Below are 7958 nucleotides of genomic sequence, written 5' to 3'. Positions count from 1 at the left end.
TCTTTGGGAGGAATTGCTGTATAAGTAGGTATGGATTTGCTATGTCCATGCAGGAGGTTAAGTTCAGGCTCTTCCTACATTGCCTTCTTGGGGCAGAACCCTTTGGAATTTTCTACATAAGAGAATCATGTCATCTGCAAACAATGACAGTTTTATTTCTTCCTTCCCAATCTGTATACCTTTTATTATTTCTTTTTATTGAGAATTCCTGGGATGGTGGTTATCACCCCCAACCTGGAAGGAGGAACCAATACTATACAAAATCACTCAGAAATCATACTGTCCCAACAGCCCTGGCCAACACCGAGAAGAGGAAAGCCATTCCCTTGAAAATTGGCCAGTCTGTGTTCATCCAGGAAGGGCTGGGAGAACAGACACAGAGGGGACTATGACATGATACCAGGGGCAGGATGGGGGTCTGTCGGACCCCACACTGGCTCCTCAAAAGCCAGGGGAGAAGCAGATTCACTTTTTCTCTGGGGGAGGGGAGTTCTTCATCACTAGGCCCATTTCTTACCCTTGCTAAGGCTGTCAGTTTTCAAAGTGAAAATTTCATCCTGTACATTGAGCACAAGGTTTTCAGCAGTGAGACAGACACAATTCTGTGATGTGGCAGTCGTCTTGGAGATGTTCCGGGCTGCCTGGATCTTGCCCAGTTTGATGTAGCCAGGGTTCTTGCTCAGGGCTTCTCCAAGCATCCTGGTGGCCTTGGCCTCACCTTCAGCCTACACAGTCTTCTGCTGCTGTTCCTGCTTTGCTTTTTCCACCTGAAACTGGGCTCCCTGGGCCTCCTGCTGAGCTACTTGTTTGCCTCCCATAGCAGCTGTGTACTCCCTTGGCTAAAGCTCAGCTCTGTCATGACTGCATCATCCAGGATAAGGCTGAATTCCTTGGCCCTCACTGTCAGCTCCCATGAGATCAACAAGGATATCTGGGCCCGCTGGGTAATCAGCTGCAAGGTGTTGAACTTGGCCACACCTCCCTTGAGCACCTCCTTGACAGTTGATGGCAGTCCTCACTCCTCCTAGTCTAGCCCTGGGCACTGGTACATGCTGGGACGCGGCATGGCATTGGGTTGAGACAGCACTCACAGATGCTTACCATCTGCAGGTCTTTGGTGCCTGTGGGAGAGGAAATTTTTTAGGGTCTGGCCGGAATGTCCTAGGTGATGGGGTACTGGAATCAGGGGATCCTAAGGGGAAGGCCCTCATCCGATTAGAGAAATTGGCTCTGTGCCCACCTTCTATGGTGAAACAGACTCATGGATGCCGTAGGCCATGGCGCCGGCCCCGAGCAGCAACTTCAGCACCTTGCCCGTGTCCCTCTATGTCTCTCAGGCTCTGGGCCTCGTCTGATCCTGAGGCCAGTGACCCCAAAGGTGAGAAGGGGGTGCCGGCCTGCCTCTACCCCACTCCAGTTTAGAGATTGCACCCTTCACATGTGGATCCAGGGCCCAAGGTCCTCACAGGAGAAAGGACACCAGAGGTGCCCCAATCTGTATACCTTTTCTTGTCTTGTGTTGTCTTCTTACATTAGCTAGGACGTTGCTGTTGAGGAGGATTGGTGAGAAGGGACATCCTGTCCTTGTTCCTGACGTTAGTAGAAAAGCATCTAGTTAATCACTAAGAAGTGTGATGTTATATGTACATTTTTTTTAAAGATTTTATTCGTTTTTATTTGACAGAGGTAGAGAGAGAGAGCACAAGCAGGGGGAGCGGCAGGCAGAGGGAGAGGGAGAAGCAGGCTCCCTGCTCAGGAAGGAGCCTGACGTGAGGCTCCCTCCCAGGACCCTGGGATCATGACCTGAGCCGAAGGCAGCCGCTTAACCGACTGAGCCACCCAGGCGCCCCTATATGTACATTTTTATAGATGCTCTTTATTAAGCTGAGGAGTTTCCCCAATATTCCTACTTTGCTGAGAGCTTTTATCTTGAATGGCTTTTGCATTTTTGTCAAATGTTTTTTATTCATTGAACGATATGACCGTATGATCATATACTGATGGGATGGATTACCTTAATTGATTTTTGCATGTTGAACCAGATTTATATACCTGGAATAAATCCCACTTGGCTGTGGTACATAATTCTTTTCATACATCATTGGATTTGATTTGGTAAAAATCTGTCAGATATTTTTGTATCTATGTCACGAGATATATCGGTCTGTAATTTTCCATTCTTGTAGTGTCTTTATCTAATTTGATATTAGGGTAATGCTGGCCTCATAGAAGGAGTTAGGAAGTGTTCCCTCTGTTCCATCTATTGAGTTTTTTAAATTAAGATTTATTTATCTGAGAGAGAGAGAGAGAGAGAGAGAGAGAGAGAGAGCATGTGTGCCCGCGAGAGCCGGGGGTGGGAGTGGTAAGGGGAAGAGGGAGAAGGAGAGAGAGAATTTTAAGCCGACTCCCCACTGAGCACAGTGCCCGATGTGGGGCTCGGTGTCAGGACCCATGAAATCATGAACCTGAGCCGGAACCAAGAGTCGGATGCTTAACCCACTGAGCCACCTATAGGCACCCCATCTATTGAGCTTTTAATGTGCAGAATCATTCCTTTCATTTTTCAAGATTGCTGAATATTTTATTTTGAAATCATGCTGTCAGATTTCTGCTTTTTTAAAAATTTTATTTTATTGTGTCATGTAAATCACCGTACATTACATCATTAGTTTTCGATGTAGTGTTCCATGATGCATTGTTTGCATATAACACCCAGTGCTCCATTCAGTACGTGCCCCCTTTAATACCCATCATCAGGCTAACCCAACCCCCCCACCCCCCTCTAGAACCCTCAGTTTGTTTCTCAGAGGCATAGTCTCTCATGGTTCGTCTCCCCCTCCAATTTCCCCCCTTCATTTTTCCCTTCCTGCTATTTTTTTTTTAACATATAATGTATTATTTGTTTCAGAGGTACAGGTCTGCGATTCAACAGTCTCACACAATCCACAGCGCTCACCGTAGCACATACCCTCCCCAATGTCTATCACCCAGCCACCCCATCCCTCCCACCCCCCACCACTCCAGCAACACTCTGTTTCCTGAGATTAAGAATTCCTCATATCAGTGAGATCACATGATACATGTCTTTCTCTGATTGACTTATTTGGCTCAGCATAATACCCTCCAGTTCCATCCACATCATTGCAATTGGCAAGATCTCATTCCTTTTGATGGCTGCGTAATATTCCATTGTATATAGATACACCACATCTTCTTTTATCCATTCATCTGTCGATGGCCATCTTGGCTCTTTCCATAGTTTGGCTATTGTGGACATTGCTGCTAGAAACATCGGGGTGCACATACCCCTTCGGATCCCTACATTTGTATCTTTGGGGTAAATACCCAGTAGTGCAATTGCTGGGTCGTATGGCAGCTCTATTTTCAACTTTTTGAGGAACCTCCGTACTGTTTTCCAGAGTGGCTGCACCATGTCATGTGTCTGCTTTAATTTTTTTATTATTTGTAATATAACCACATATCCACACACGACAACATAAATGTGGTTATATATACATGCTCCCCTTTTTTAGGGCAGTCTACTACTTTCCTTACTTTGGGCTTGAATTTCCACCTCCTTCGTTTCTCAAAAGAAGCCCCTCATTAACCCATTTTAACAATCTAATGTGTATCCTTCTATATTTTCCTGCATTCTTATAATCCATTACAATAGAAATACACATGTATGCGTATGTAAACAAATACACGTTTTTTTTGTCGCTGCTACCAAAATAGTATCATATTCATCATACTTTTCTGTATCTTGTATGTTATATGTAACGATAACCTTGTGTAAATGTCTCCGAGTCAAACTGTATTGTTCTAATTTATTGTTTTAAATGGTTGTATAATATTTGTGGTGTGGGTATATTATAGTTTATTTACCCTTCTTGTTTTGATGAGCCTTTCATTTTGTTTCCAGTATTACTATAAACATCCTCAGACATATGACTTTATATACTTGTGCTTATATTTCTATGGAATAGATATCCAGGAGTTGGGTTACTGAGTACAAGGGGTGTGTGTGTGTGTGTGTGTGTGTGTGTAGTTTTAATACACGGTTTTACGAGTTTGGGCTCTTAAGTTCCAAAAGTCTTAAGACTTGAGATTTTCCCCCCAATGTATATGAATAACATTTTCCCTGCATCCTTACCAATAAATAGAATTATAACGCTTAATGTTTAACAATCTCATGTATGCAAACTAAAAATCTCACTATTTCTCTAATTTGCATTTATCTCACTCTCATAGAATTTTAGCTCCCTCTGCCCATATTTATTAATTTATTGGCAATTTAGATTGGCTACTCTGGGAATTCCTGATTCTTATCCTTTTCCCATTTTCTTTAAGTTAGGTTGTCTTTCTTCTAGTCAGTTTGTCAGACCGCTTTCTATATAGTTTGGATATTAAAGCCTCGTCATCTTTATTAAAATATATTTCCTGATTTGTAGTTTGTTTGTGTATCAATGATATGTTTTGTCATTCAAAAAATTTTAATTTGTATATGTTAGTCTTTAATTTTTTTGAACCTTCAGAGTTTCCAGTGTAGGTGATTTTCTCTGACTCCTCTATGGTACATCTAGCTTCCTAGCTTTTCTTGCAACATTCATATTGTTTTTCCTATAGTTAACTCTAATTCATCTGGATTCTGTGATGTACTGTAGTGTACGTGCTATAAGATAGCAGTTCAATGTTATTAACAGTCAACTATGTGTAAATTTAATTACCACCTTCATTTTAAATTAAATTATATATACACATACGTAATTATATTGGCATTATAGCATATTGGTATCCACTAAGGCAGGTTCCCCTCACTATTCCTTTTCATAATAACCTTGCCTACTCTTGGTCATTTATTTTTCCAAATAAACTTTAGATTATTTTATGCAATTCCAAAATAAGAAATCCTGTGCATTCTAGTTAATATTGAATTAATTATATTCTAGTTTTATGATATCAATGAAATCTTCTCATCCAAGAACGTAGTTGGTCTTTCTAATTGCTCAGATCTTGTTTTCTACCTTTCCAAGAGATTTTATGGTTTTCTTCATATAATTCTGCTTTACCTGTCAAATTTATTTCTGAATATTTTGTGTTGTTTCACTCTAGTAAATGGAATGTTTTCCCAGTTCCTGCTTCCTTCCTCCTTAACTTCTGGTATTTAAGCTCTACTCGGGGCATCTTGTTTTAAATATTGTCAAAGGTTCACACAAGTGGATTGATTTCGGAGATGGTGAAAAAGGTTAAATCACTCGATGATATGGTCCAGTTCTTACCTGGGGGAAACTAGGTAAATTTATCCAACTGTCTAAACATCCTCTGCTGTATGTCTTTCCTTTGTGTCTCCAGTTCCATTTCGTAATCTTCTTGCACCCTGCTGTTTGCCCCAGGAGTTGACTTTGCCCTCTGGCTTCTGGATGAGCCTGTCCAGTGGGAAGCCCTGTCAGGTCAAAGGGTAGGAGAGTGATGTTGTGACATTTATGCCACTGAGCTCCCTCTCTGTAGGCTCATCATTGGCTGGCTACATCCCTCAGATGAAGGTGTCAGCTTCTGGATGGTGTCCCTCTATACTTAGGTCTCTTGAGCTTGGGATATATGTTAAAGTTCTTTCCCCTCACTCCTTCGGGCCTGGAGTTGCAAAATCACCCTGCAGTTACTAGCCTGGGGAGGCTGATTATCCTTTTTGTTTTTCTTATACCCCTGCCCGCACCTCATTAGTTCCTTTATTAAACTCTCCTGAAGTTACCCAATTTGAGTGTTATCTGTTTCCTGCTGTGACCCTGACTGATACATACTTGTAACTCCGTGTATTAGTTCCTCCTTCCTCCTAGGGCAGTCTAACTCTGGAGACTCAGAGCAACTTAGATGCACTAGATGGATAAAAGCTTTTGGGTGAACTTCAATACGTAGTTTGAGATGTCTAAGAGGAAACATACTAAGCAAGATCTGAGATGTTTGTCTAAATCTTCTTTCTAAACCAAGACTGTAAGGCTGTTAAGCTTACCCAGGAAAATTCTGTTGTCTAGACCGTACAGGACACTGCCCAGGCTCCATCATTTCTTTCACCTATGGTATTAACTCCCTTCTCTCTAGCAGACCGGAATGCACTCCCAAGGCTGAGTAGGATTCAGTTTTGCTTCTTTATTCTTGCTGCACTGCAGAAACACAAATAGTCTTGCTTTATTGTCTTCTCTCCCTCTTTTTAAAATTCTCGCAGGTTTCAAATCTTTTACATAGTTTCCCAAGTATTATAGCTATAGTAGGAAATTCTATACAAATTGAAATACAGATTGGTGTGCATGTTGTGCAAAAAAGTAACAGTTCTCAGACTTTGATATCTATTCCAAGATTTGTTATTACTAGCCATGTGAGTGTGACGTTCTGTTTTTAGTCTCTGATTCCTGATTTATGAAACGGAATCCTCCTTCTTGGCTCACTGTGAAATATATGATAGTAAATGGGGAATTTTAAAACAGCATATCGTGTGTGTGTGTGTGTGTGTGTCTGTCTGTGTCTGTGTGCCCGCACACGCACACACGCCCAGTGTGGTGGCAGGGGCGGAATCCTGTTTTTCAGTTTGCTCATCCTGTCCTTTAATATGATGGCAAATGGGCATTTGTTTGAATTTGGTAATCCTTTCTCCAGGATTTCAGACTGGCAATTGATTTATTCTCAATATAGAAAACAGTTGATACTTTTTAATTTTATTTTTATCATTTCAGTTGACAAACCCCAGTGGACATAATAGAATCTTCTTTTTAACCAAAAAGTACCTGGGGCGCCTGGGTGGCTCAGTAGGTTAAGCGTCTGCCTTCAGCTCAGGTCATGATCTCAGGGTCCTGGGATCGAGCCCCGCATCAGGCTCCCTCCTCGGCGGTGAGTCTGCTTCTCCCTCTCCCTCTGTGATCCCTCTCGCTCTCACTCTCTCTCAGATAAATAAATAAAAATCTTAAACGAAAAATAACCAAAAAGTACCTGAAGAGGATAAACCCAAGTGGATTTTGTTGGCCGGAATTGCATGGGCCCTTCTTCAGGACCCTGCCTTTGAAGAAGTGAGTCAGTTCAGAGATATCCCAGGGAAACTCAGCGTGGGAAACACTGGCACCCGTTCCTTCCAGAGATTACAGTTTCAGAATAATGGCCGATGGACTGAGCCCCACAAGGGAAATGAACTATGAATTGTTTGAACGTGGCAGGAGCTCTGATGTGAGGGCAAACTCGGTGTCATCAGAGGAAAAATCCTTATTTGTGATAAAGCCCCATTTTATGACTCATACAATCCTAGTTTTGAGCCCAATGCAGAGTGTATAAGACACATGAAAGGTCTGCATACAGAGAAACCCTCTGAATGCAATGAACGTGGTAAACTTTCAGCAGTAGTTCACATCTTATTAGACATCAGAGCTCTCATATGGGGAGAGACCTGAGAGTGTAATGAATATGAGAAAGCCTTCAGTCAGAGGTCATCTCTTAATGGGAAATTCATAGTGAGGAAAGCCTTATAAGTGTAATATATGTGGAATAGCATTTATTTGGAGCTCACACCTTATTCAGCATCAGGAAAGTCATAGTGGAGAAATACCATATGAGTGTAATGAATATGGAAAAGCTTTTGGCCAGAGTTCATACCTTATCGAACAAAACAGAATTTATAGTGGTGAAAAACCCTATTTGTGTAGCCCAAGTGGAAAAAGAAAACTAAGGTGGAGATCTGCTCTTAATGACCATTAGAATATCCATAATGGGGAAAAGTCCTATGAACGCAACCACCTGTGCTGAAGCCTTTGTGCGGCTATCTCACCTTGTTCACCTTCGTCGAATTCACAGTGAAGAGAACTCCTATGAATGCAGTGAGTGTGAAAAGGCCTTCAGTTGGAAATCTCATCTTGTTTGACATCAGAAAAGCCACAATGGAAAAAATTCTGTGACTGGGACATGGAGTAGGTTCCAATCAG

At 42.0% G+C, this 7958-nt stretch overlaps 1 pseudogene; it reads right to left on the bottom strand.

Annotated features, from left to right (window-relative positions):
- Positions 1–500: 500 nt before the first annotated feature.
- LOC112817842 (prohibitin-2 pseudogene) lies at positions 501–7572 on the bottom strand (annotated as a pseudogene).
- Between the last annotated feature and the right edge of the window lie 386 nt (positions 7573–7958).

Source organism: Callorhinus ursinus, unplaced genomic scaffold (genome assembly GCF_003265705.2).
Source record: "Callorhinus ursinus isolate GAN/ISIS: 27379988/994484 unplaced genomic scaffold, GSC_fseal_2.0 scaffold303, whole genome shotgun sequence".
In the NCBI taxonomy this organism is placed as follows: Eukaryota; Metazoa; Chordata; class Mammalia; order Carnivora; family Otariidae; genus Callorhinus; species Callorhinus ursinus.
This window is presented reverse-complemented; position numbering and strand designations above follow the sequence as displayed.